The following is a 12,579-nucleotide window of genomic DNA, read 5'->3' on the forward strand; positions in this document are numbered from 1 at the left end:
GAGGTAAAAATTTAATTTTGGAAGTATATCACTTTTACTAATTTGAAGTAAAATAAGAATCAGTCTATAATATAATTTAAAAATGAATAAATAAAAATAAGAAAAATATTTAAAAGTATTCATCTTCTGCCAAATTCAAACCTGCAATCTGCTGAATGCCCTGAACATCCATGCATCCAACTCCATCAAATCAAAATATCTCCTGGCGACATCTACATTTAAAATTCTAAGTTGAATTAAAATATCTTGATTTAAAATATTATGCTTTTCTGGACGAAAAACCTAATGCTCTTAATTGGAGGGATTGATTTGCATATGCAAGATGTGAATTTAAAAACTTCATTACCTAATTATGTTGGGAGTAAAAAAATTATTAACATTTTATATGATTCGGAGTATTCTAAGTATTTATCTCGATTTTTTTTCAAAATATATAGAAAAGGAAACGGAAATATATATATGTAAAATGTTCATCGGCTCCCTAATTCAATAATGCAATCTGCAAAATTCTCTGAACTCCAATGCTTCTCAATCCATCAACTCAAAAACTGTGCTGGAGCCATCTACATTTAAGATTCTAAGTTCATTTAATATATCATAGTTTCAAATCGGATGTGTTTATGGTTTAAAAGCCTAATGCTATCAATTGGAATGCTTGTTGCTCATGCGTCAGTTGTGGAGTTAAAAATTGTATTTAAATTTAAATAATCTACAAAATTAACCTGGAATATAGTTAAAATCCTAAAAATTAACCTGGAATATAATTAAAAATGTAAATTAAAAAGTTAAAAAAATATGCAAACCTACTCACTACTTCTGAGATTCGAACCTGTAATCTGCAAATGCTCTGAAGTGTAATAATTCTCAATGAACTACGTGGGAAGTTCTTCTAACGCCATCTACATTTAAGATTCTAAGTTCGAATAAAATTTCATATTTTGAAATTGGATGCGTGTCTGATTAAAAAGTACAATGTTATTAATTGGAGAGATTGATTCGAATGCGCAAGATCTAAAATTAAAAATTATAGTACTGTATTGAGGTTTTTAATTGCAAATTTATTTTCTGAGTTATAACAATTTGAATAATTTCTATTAACATAAGTATTAGTTTGGAATATATTTTTAAAACAGCAGAAAAATGAAGAACAAAATATGTGAAAATACTCATCGTCTAACAGATTCGAACCTGTAATCTGCAGAATACTCTGAGTAGCAATGATTCACAATTCATTAGGTCACATGCTTTTATAGCGCCATCTACATTTAGGTTCCCCAAGTTTGATTTAAAATTTATAGTTTGAAAAGTTATGCATTTCCGGTCTAAAAATATAGTGCTTTGAATTGGGGCGACGGATATGCATACGAAAGGTGTGCAATTTAAAATTGCATTACGCTAATTATCTTGTGAGTTAAAATTGATTAACAATTTTAATGAATAACAGTATCTTACGTATTAGTGTAGCAAAAAAAATTACAAAATAAATTCAAATAGAAAAAAAAGAAAAATATGCACAATACTCACGATCTCCAACATTTCAATTTGTAATGAACAAAATGCTTTAGAATGCATGCTGTGACTTATGACACTTTACAAGCCCGCTGATAGTTCTATCAGGAATTTAAGCCGAGTGAGTGTCTCTTATTTTTTTCAGTAGAGCCAATTATTGCCAAGAGTAGGACTTAGTTACTTCATGCGTCATAGCCATCTTTCATTCCACAAGGCCATACATACTTCACAGTCCGCAACATTCTACGAATCTTAACATATTTAATCATTTTTGTTTTGAAAAAATAATGGGAATCTTGTCAAAAACCACATTGCAGAGAATAAGAATGATTTTTGCGCCTGTACGAGAACTTGGAACTTAAAATTTCTTTTAAATTTATAGATTTTTGAAGTAAAATTTCATTTTTGATGTATAAGAAATGGAAAAAATCACATTAAAAGTTGAATGGGCGTGGAGAATAATATTTAAAAAAAGAAATATATATAAAACGATTATTCGGTTACGGGATTCGTTCTGAAGACCTGCAAAATGCAAATGCACAACGCATCGTTAATTCCACCAGGCCACTCGGACTTCCCAATGCGGAACAATCTAAGATTCAAAATATATTTAATCATTAACAGTTTCAAAAAAAATGGGACTCTGGTCAAAAAGCACAATGCTAAGAAAAGGAATGATTTTTGCTCATGTGCGAGATCTTGGAACTTAAAATTCCTTTTAAATATATAGATTTTTCAAGTCATATTTTATTTTTTATGTATAAGAATTGGAAAAATTCACATTAAATGTTGAATGGTCAAGGAGAATAATATTTAAAAAAAGAAATTAAAAAAAAGAAATTTATAGAAAACTTTAATTATGTTACGGATCTCGGTCTGAAGACCTGAAAATTGTAACGCCACAACCCATCATTCATTCCACCAGGCCATGCAGACTTTACAGTCCGGAACATTCTAAGATTCTAAAAATATTTAATAATTTCTAGTTAGAAAATGGCCAAAAAGCACAATGCTAAGAATAGGAATGATTTTTGGGCATGTGCGAGATCTTGGAACTTAAAATTTCTTTTAAATTTATAGATTTTTGACGAAAAATTTTATTTTTGATGTATAAGAATTGGAAAAATTCACAATAAATTTTGAATGAGCATGCAGAATAATATTTAAAAAAAGAAATTTAAAAAAAAGAAATATATATGAAACTATTATTTGGTTATGGGACTCGATCTCAAGACCAGCGAAACGCAATGCTCTAAACCATCGTTCATTCCACCACGCCATATAGACTTCACAGTGGAGAACATTCTAAGATTCTTAACATATTTTATCATTTCTAGTTTGAAAAATAATGGGATTCTTGTCAAAAACCACAATGCTAAGAATAAGAATGATTTTTGCGCCTGTACGAGAACTTGGAACTAAAAATTTCTTTTAAATTTATAGATTTTTGAAGTAAAATTTCATTTTTGATGTATAAGAAATGGAAAAAATCACATTAAATGTTGAATGGGCGTTGAGAATAATATTTAAAAAAAGAAATATATATATAAAACGATTATTCGGTTACGGGCCTCGATCTGAAAACCTGCAAAATATAGCGCCACAACCCATTATTCATTCCACCAGTCCATACAGACTTAATAGTCGGGAACATTCTATGATTCTTAACATATTTAATCATTTCTAGTTTGAAAAAGAATAGGAATCTGGCCAAAAAGCACAATGCTAATAATAGGAATGATTTTTGCGCATGTGCGAGATCTTGGAACCTAAAATTTCTTTTAAATTTATAGATTTTTGACGTAAATTTTCATTTTTGATGTATGACAATTTGGCTATCTGTGTGGCAAAAATGACTCAAAAACAAGTTAGATGGATGAAACGAGCTAAATGGACGAGCTTTTTGAAATAGGTAGACGAAATTTGGCATATGATCATTCGATCAAACATGTAGATTTCTATCAAATTTGTGGCAAAATCCGTTCTCATTAAATCCGTCTGTCTGGCTGTTTCAATGTATGTTAACAGGATAATTACAAAATGGAGAAAGCCAAAGATATAAAATTTGGTACAAGTATTTAATAGCTTTAGTGAATAAAATGTCAAAGTGCGAGCCATACCGCCAAAAAGGGGTTAACCGATTGTTGTTCTATACTTTCAAACGCCTGCAAACGCGATACTCAAAAATAAAATCACTTAAACATTTGAAATTTGGTATGAGATTTTGTGATTAAAATTATAGTTCTTTGTCCAATTTTTGTTTTAAACGGTTGATAAAACTCATCTAAAACAAAAATTCAATTTTTGGTTACTATCAACCTGCATGCCAGAGATTTATTCCCAAAACACTCGCCAAGAATTCCACAATAGAATCAAGAAAATGCTAAATTCCCAATAAGGCATAATATTTCGCAAATGTTATACACCAATACCACGCAAGGCTCTCTCGGGAATAACACCTTCATTACACAGTTACGAGAAAGTTTTGGTGAAGCCACTCCGGTTAGTTTTAAATTATTTTGGAATAAATTCCTTCTCACCAAACAAATAAAAATATTTAAGGCGCGTCTAATAATAAAATATTTTAATGGAACTGTAAGAAACAAGTTTACTTTTTTAGATTAATAATTATTTCAACGGTTTTGAACATACCATTCCAATACATCTTCGAATAATTACTTTGGTTCGATCAAAAATATCGATTACCTTCAAAATTCACATTTTTTTTCTTAATTTCTCCAGAAATGATTGGCGTTCCAACATTGTAATTCGATAATGTAAAAAATATGCTTAAATTTTTTTTTGATACTTCCATAACCATGATATTTAAGAGAATAAAAACAATTGAAAAAAATATTGGTTCGCCTCGTTTCAAAGAAAGCCGATAATAATAAATTTTTTTATTAAAATTCAACTTATTTTTTTCTTTCTAACATGGAAAGATCCCTTCCAATTATACGAAACTTGCATACATGACAGTATGTTGGAAAAGCAACATATTAAATTTTACAATTAATATTTTAAATATTGGAGATAATGAGTTGTGACAGCAAATAATTTTAAATACGTATGTGCTGATGCTGATATATTTTCTCTTAATTTTAAACCGAAATACGGCGCTTATTTCAAAATTCCTGTTAATACCATTATGATCTACAACGATGCCGGGAGTGCAATAAGTTGCTATTTTAGAGTGATATACTGTTGAAATTTCGAAATGCACTAAATACCCTAATTGGTTTTTAATGTAAAAATTTATTCTATTAAATAATTTAATTATATGATTTTAAGTAATAGTAATATAATCATGCAAATGAATAAGAACGATTTTATTGTAAGCAGCAAAGGGTATCAATATATTTAGGCAATATTTAAGAAATAGTAAAAGGTCAAACAACTTAAAACTTTCTTGTAAGAGAATTGAATGAAAAAAGAATAGGAAGAAAAATTATCCCGTTCAAGGAATTCTAAAATAAGGAAAAAAAAGAAACAAAACTAAAAATTTATAATCTTTACAGTAGAAAGTAATAACTCAAATAGCCGTTTTAAACGTAGATGCATGATAAAGTTAATCATTTATAATTAACTGGAGACTTTTTTTTTTAAATTTCTAGTACATGAAATACACAGGAAGTATAAAAATCTCCGAACAACTTCAAACTCAAGATTTGGAAACTTCACGTTTCACATCTCCCCGAAATCGAAAAATACATTTCTGGAAAATGTCCGTCTGTCTGTAACAATGATAACTTAAAAACGCTTTGGGCCAGACAAACGAAATTTGGTATATCGTCTTTATATCAAATTAATTTTCTACCAAGTTTTGAATAAAATCAGTTTCAGAAAAATATTTCTAGTTGGCTCTTAATCAGATAGTTAACTGAAAAACGAGGAAAGCTAGAATGATGGAATTCTGTCCACAGATTTAACATCTAAGTTATAGAAATCTGAAATATTGAACCCTGTCCAACAAGTTGAACGTCTGTCGGTACTTTTAGAAGCACGTAAACGTGACAACTGAAAAAGGCAATGACTTCAATTTGATTAGGTAATTTTGAGACTGCAATTGTAGTTTTGTCCAATTTCAGCTCCAATCTGTTGCGGAAAATGCATCTAAAAAGAGCATGCTGGAATCCTTGGGGAAGATCATTCAAGCTGATAATTATTTAAAGGTTATAGGAAAGCAATTTTGGTTGAACAGATTTATACATTTAATTGTGATTATTTTTACTAATCAAGTACAGCCAATAATGATCTCCAATACGATTTCTTTGCGATTATTAATCTTAGGGAAATATAGAAAGCCATTAAAAAGCATTGACGCTTGCAAAATTAAACTTAAAAATATAAAAACTGAATACAATGAAATTAACATACAAGAATTTATTTACAAAATACAAACGCTGAAACAAGATTATAATATTTAAAATCATAAAAATATTAATATAACATTTAAATTATTACATGCACTCAAATACTTATAACACAAATAATGTACAAGATAAAAATAACATTTATTGCATACATATTAGATACATTCACTTGAAATAAAGATTATACATAAAATATTAACAATATACATTAAATATCAAAAGTTTATGCAAAGACGGTGAGAGGAGAAAATGGCATAAATAACACTTCTTAATGATTTCGAGAATGCTGTTTTTACAAATTATTATAAAAGTGTCAGGAATTTCAAATCCAAAGTTCCAACGATTGCATTCAGCAATCAACAGAACACTTTATTCTTGTGCGTTTTGAAATTTTATAGGAAATTATTTCAACAAATTTTAAATATTTCAGAAGTATTATGATCACTATTTTCACATATATATGTTTCAGATATGCAAATATAAAATCTGTATTTCCTGACGTGCTAGATACATCCTGGAATTTTTAATATTGACAGCGACCCCCTCATTTTCAAACCTAAATAATCTTATGATTGATTCATTTAATTCAATTTCGATTTTTTTTACTAGTGTTGCTATCTAACTGAAAAATCGGCATCAAGATACATAATGATATGAATTATGTAAGGCCAAAAATGAAAGTCAAAAACAAATTTAAGGAACTAAGAAAAATGTATATAAAAAAATTAAATTTAATGGCATATACGCTTTTGTCATTTATTGCATCCATTCTATTCGTTAAAACATTCATTTACAACATTAAAAGTTACTCAGTGGTATTCAGAATTTCGCAAAATTTTCTATACAAGAAGGCTATTCATATTTAATTATATTTTTTCCAACTGCAGTTTTTGGAAACCGTAAATATTCTTTTAAAGCATATTCATCACCAGGCTGATCAGGCATGGCGATCAAATGCCTTTTTTTAATTTGATGGATTTCTGATTAACTGGCTAGCACAGCCATCAGTCATCCATTGCTGAAAAACCACTGAAAACGTTATTAAATTCCTTACATTTTTTTTTAACATTACATTCCTGTTTCACAAAATTGGACGGACAATTGCAAAAGGTAGGCTTAGATTTCATGACTAAGAGCCTTATGATAGGTATGATATATAGCAAACGAAGCAGTAGGAGAGATTACAATAAAGAATTTGTAAAGGATGCAACAAAAGGATGCGCCATTTCAGGATTTGTTTTGTATAATTATGAAAATTTAGGAAATGGCTGAAAATTAATTTATTTTGTGGAGCATATTTAATTTTATTAATCTTAAACCATATTTCAAAGCATCTAGTAAAGTATACCATTTAATTCAAAAATAACACAAAGGTAGATTTTGATACTGTAAACCTTTCAGACATCTGAAATTATTTGAAATAAATGACATTTGCAGAGAAACTAATTCATATACACTTGGAACATTTAACTTGCTGTCTTGTTCTTTATTTAAATTAAACATTTTAACGAGATTCTTTCCAACATTGATTTACTAAACAGCTATTTTATAATATTAATACAGCTATTATATACATTATGAATGTCATACATTATAATATACATTTTTACCCCAATTATATAATATTATAACAATCTATACGATAACAAAATGCAATTAAAATCATTTGGTCTTTTTGAGCTCATTCCCTTTCTAAAACTGCTTATTCGTTTCTTTGTATCTAGCTCTTTTAAACCAAATTATCAGATATGTCTTCATACAATTTTCTCCGATACATCGATATATTGTGCGAAGAAACATCAGCAGTTTTTAGCTCAGCTCAGACTACTTGAAATATAATCAACAAATTTTATTTTAGAGTTTGAGTTTGGATTTTAAGGCACAAAAGCCATCGTTGGCTAAGCTGCGCCACACACAGGGAATAAAAATATTTGTATCAATTTATAATCGAATCGAAACAAACATTTTAGAGCATTCATCATTAAGAATTCACACTGAATATCTGAGGTGTGAAAATTGGTTAATAAAAGCGAACAAATGTGCTTTAAGTTTAAATAATTTTTCTCTCAAAATATGGATGTCAATATACTTAAGCATAAATTATTGACGATAAATAAAATAGGCAAACACGAATTAAATTATCCGACAATTAAGCAAATATAAGGAATATTTTCACTGCACGAATTATACATTCTTCACAAAGTGATGGTTTATAGAAATTAATGAAATGTTATTATTTATCACTCTACCATTTCATTTTTAGATTTACGAATGAAATCATTTAGTTAGATAAATTAAATTCTAATTTCTTTCCAGTTATAAGAATTTTGAATGATTCATTGAATTTATAAATTATAGTTCGTTTTAAAATATCTTGGAAACTATGCCTCTTGCCAGTTCTATTAAGTTCCCAAGCTGTCAGCTAAAAATGGTGTTGGATATTGCTCCATTTGTATTATATGCTTGTAAGAGCCATGAAGTTCAAGATCTTGCAGTCGATCCAAGATGATCATTTCTCCGGACTGTTGATGCAGGTCCATCTTTTTCTAAAATTCTTCCAATAATATCTGGAAAAGAAACAAAAATTCATGCAAGTTAGATACGAATATTTTTTTTTTTGTAATGAGTAGAGAAAAACCAATATTAAGAGTAAGAATAGCGATTTGCCTAAATCAACTGTACAAAAAAAAATTACAAAAAACAAATTCAAAGTTTTTGTACCATTAACAAAGTCTATATACTCCAGAAACCATTTTCTAATGCATCTAGATATGGAATTGAACCTGTAAGGCAAAGGGATATTTTAAATAATATTTGTTTAACCACTAAGCATTTACACTAAGCTTCATCTTGGATTTCCCTGGTTTCTGCATATATTAGATGTAAGAAAAAGCAGTGCAAGCGAGAAATGTACTATGAATACACAATTTTTCAAGATGTCAAATTTTCCTTCCCAGATAAAAATTTTGTTTCTGAATTATATTTCAACTTACCAAACACTTGAACTTTAAAAGCTTCTTTCTATTCCAAAGAAAATATTTTCTGCAGGACTTGAAAATTTGGCCTTGATTTAAGGTTTTTCTGGATTTCAAAGTGGTTTCTGGATCCAAGAAATCAGCAACCATGTAGCATTCGTCTCTCTCTGTAGCATGATAATCAACACATGTTGGTGAATTCATATACTTTATAGTTTCACTGACTATATAGTTGAGTATAAATATAGATAAAGACAATATTTTCCTTTGCATGCAATATTTGATGGGAAAACTCTGATCGAAAGATTGAATAGTTGTGAAGTGGGATGGCATTTATTCTGTATATTCACATAATTATGGAATATCTTAGTTTCAATGCCACATAATTGCAGTATACTTATTTTTATATACCAATAGGATTTATGGATTGCATATTTTTTATTTTCTAAATGATTGAATAAAATTTATGAATAAGCAGAAATGTTAGCCAATAAGATTGTGCAAATCAAATTAATGATCCTTAAAAAGTCAGGGATACATTCCAAAGCATTCTTCTGTAGTATTCCAACTTTCATAAAAATGTCATAACGTTGTAAGCAGTTAAGAAAAAGGAAAGACAATATCAAACACTGAAAGCGATAATCTAGCCAAAAATTGAGATTGCTTCTTCAATAGCAGCAGTTTATTTTAAGCTTTGATCGTAGTGAAATAGACAAAAGAAAAATTTCTTCCAAAGTAAATCCAAGTCAGATGTAAAATTTCAGAGTTTAATAACCGAACTATTATTCCGATTTCAGTTCCTTTAATAAAAAATTTCAGATCAAACACTCAAGATCTTAATATTCAATAATCCTAACTCTGTTTATTCCGTCTCCCCAAGTGTTATATAGAAATTGACTATTCTTGATTTCTTATTAACAAATGAAGTTTTTATTTTTAATTTTTTTCCTCTTTCAGCCGCATTCTATTCTCATTTCATTAACAAAACGTATCAAAGCACATTCTTTTTGTAGATTCTAATATCTAAAAATATATAAGCAAATTGGAAATATGTAAACTATTTGCAAGCTGTACATAATTTAAATATTTTATCTATGTGCTATTCATTTTTAGGAAGATTTTTTTCATTTATGTCTGCAAGATTTTTTTCTTTGGAGAGTTTAGTCGTTCCATTGCCAAAATTTAAATGTCTTGAAATTTCTCGGTTCAATGGATCATTTTTGAATTGACAAATTTCAAAATAAAGGGTATACATTAGCTGTCTCATTTCCTTTCTGAAGGCAGATTTTTAGTTTCATTTTTTCTGACTTTGTAAAGAATTCACAGCATATAGATATTTTTACACATTTATCCACAACGGCTTGAGAATAATTCCAAAGGAAGCGTCAATCAGACTGCGCAAGCAGGTGCAAATCATTTTGAAATCCTCGATGAAAACCAGCTGTGACATTAGGAAGTAAATTTTAATTATTCATTCAGGCAATCTCGTGATACGATTCTAATGCATTTTAATAATTTTCAGTTTGATAAAATTTGAATAAAGTGCAATTAGAAAAAGTAAAAAGGGGAAAAATGAACAATTTATCAAATAAAAGCATTTCGTTCTCGAAATTTTTCCTTACAGTCGAAAATTCAACATACTATGTAAATTAGTAGCTAAATAAATCAATTGAATAATCCAAAATGGATTTTATTTTATTTAAAAATTGAATTCCTAGGATCGTTTAATGGTTTCATTTCTAGTTCTCGTTTTCGTTGCTGCTTTAGGGATTAATTTCCTTAAAGAAAATGAAACCGTTTGATTCTAGTTATAAATCTTGATATTCGTGTTGTCCCCGAAATTGATTAACCTCATCCTGATTTTGTTTCGAAATTATTTTCAATAATCTCAAATGCTAAGTCCTATGCATCTACACTTATAGGAGATTCGTCCTAGCTTTACTTTTATCGAATCACTTTTGTTCGATTCATTAAAACGAATCAATTATTTGTTCATATGCTCGGAACCTGTCGCCATTCCAATTTCGATATATCCGACAAATTCACCCTATATAAAAAATAATTTAATCTTAATGTGCAGAATCGCTTTCGATACAATTAGTATTTTTATTTATGATACGTTAATAATTATGCGTTTCTTTTACGACTAATCGAAATTCGAAATTATGTGGAATCACGGAATGGAATACGGTATAACGGCTACTCATAGAAGGATGATTATTAGAAATTAAGAAATGAAAGAACGAGAGAGATGGCTAATGTTATATTTCAGTGATACTTAATATTTCAAAACAATAAAAAATATCCGGTCAGAAATTTACGGTCTTTAGTTCATTTTGAGAAGAAATTTAATAAAATATATTTCATAAAAGAAATATTGAAGTTTCAGATTCAAAAAGAATGAATTCGAGAAGTCAAATAGATAACCGTTAGGTTCGGATCGTTTCTGTACTTAAAAAAAACATTAAGGAGAGATTCGCATTCAGCATTAAAGCAGAAAATTAAGCATTGAGGGTTATTTCTCAATGATTCAAAAAATTTGAAAAGACTGCATTTCTTTAAGTTTCCAGTCTCGATATATACATAAATCAGCATTCAAACATTAGAGATGGCCGAGGGCAACTTTGTTACGAATATTCAGTAATTAGACAAGAAAGACTTAAAAATTAAGATCCCCAAAGCTCTATATCAATCCATAAGATCGGGTTCAAATCTATATGACTTGGATAAAATGTTTGAGCCAAGCTGCCTAAAGTAGAAAGTAAAAAATTGACATGGGTGTTATTAACCCTTTTAGTTTAATTACTGAACACAGCTCTCTAAATTCCGTGTTAATACTAAATCCTAACCAAAAGCGAGATTTTCTGAAGCTCTATAATAATTCTGTTTCGTAAGACTGCCAATAATAAAACCGTTCAAATTATTTTATGCTATATCATCTAACTTTTAGAAAAACTTATTCGATAAAAATTTCTGCGGGCATCTTATTTTCAAACCATCAGGGATGCATTTTCAAAGCATGATTGCATTAAGTTCCAATGAATTTATTTTCATTTTTACCCATACAGAAGGCATATGGTTTAAATACTTAGCTGAATAAAAAAAAATGAAAAACTATAGAATTCGAATTTTTAACATCAAAATTTACAATTAAGAGAAATTCAATGAGCATTTTTACACGATACCAATTTCTCATAATACGCTACAACAAACATGCTTTAATTTACAAGAATTTATTTACCTTAACCATAAGAAATCATTTAAAATATTTCTTGAATTAGCACCGTTAAATTACGATTTACCGATGAGCGATGATGACAATTCGCACAAAAAAGGCCTCTCGTACCGCCCCCCGCTCACCAAATGCGACTGCTCTTGCACTCCCCGTATTTGTTATACTGCTAACCACCAACTAATACAATTCCATTCATTACCCCCCCCCGCCACTACCGCCGCAAGCCCAGCACCACACACACACACACATTACCCATTCCACCACCACATGCACTCATTACCCATTCCGCCACCACAATTCCAACACCACATGCACTCATTAATTATTCCGCCACCACAATTCCAACACCACATGCACTCATTACTTATTCCGCCACCACAATTCCAACACCACATGCACTCATTACTTATTCCGCCACCACAATTCCATCACCACATGCACTCATTACCCATTCCGCCACCACAATTCCATCACCACATGCACTCAT

Source organism: Argiope bruennichi, chromosome 6 (genome assembly GCF_947563725.1).
Source record: "Argiope bruennichi chromosome 6, qqArgBrue1.1, whole genome shotgun sequence".
NCBI lineage: Eukaryota > Metazoa > Arthropoda > Arachnida > Araneae > Araneidae > Argiope > Argiope bruennichi.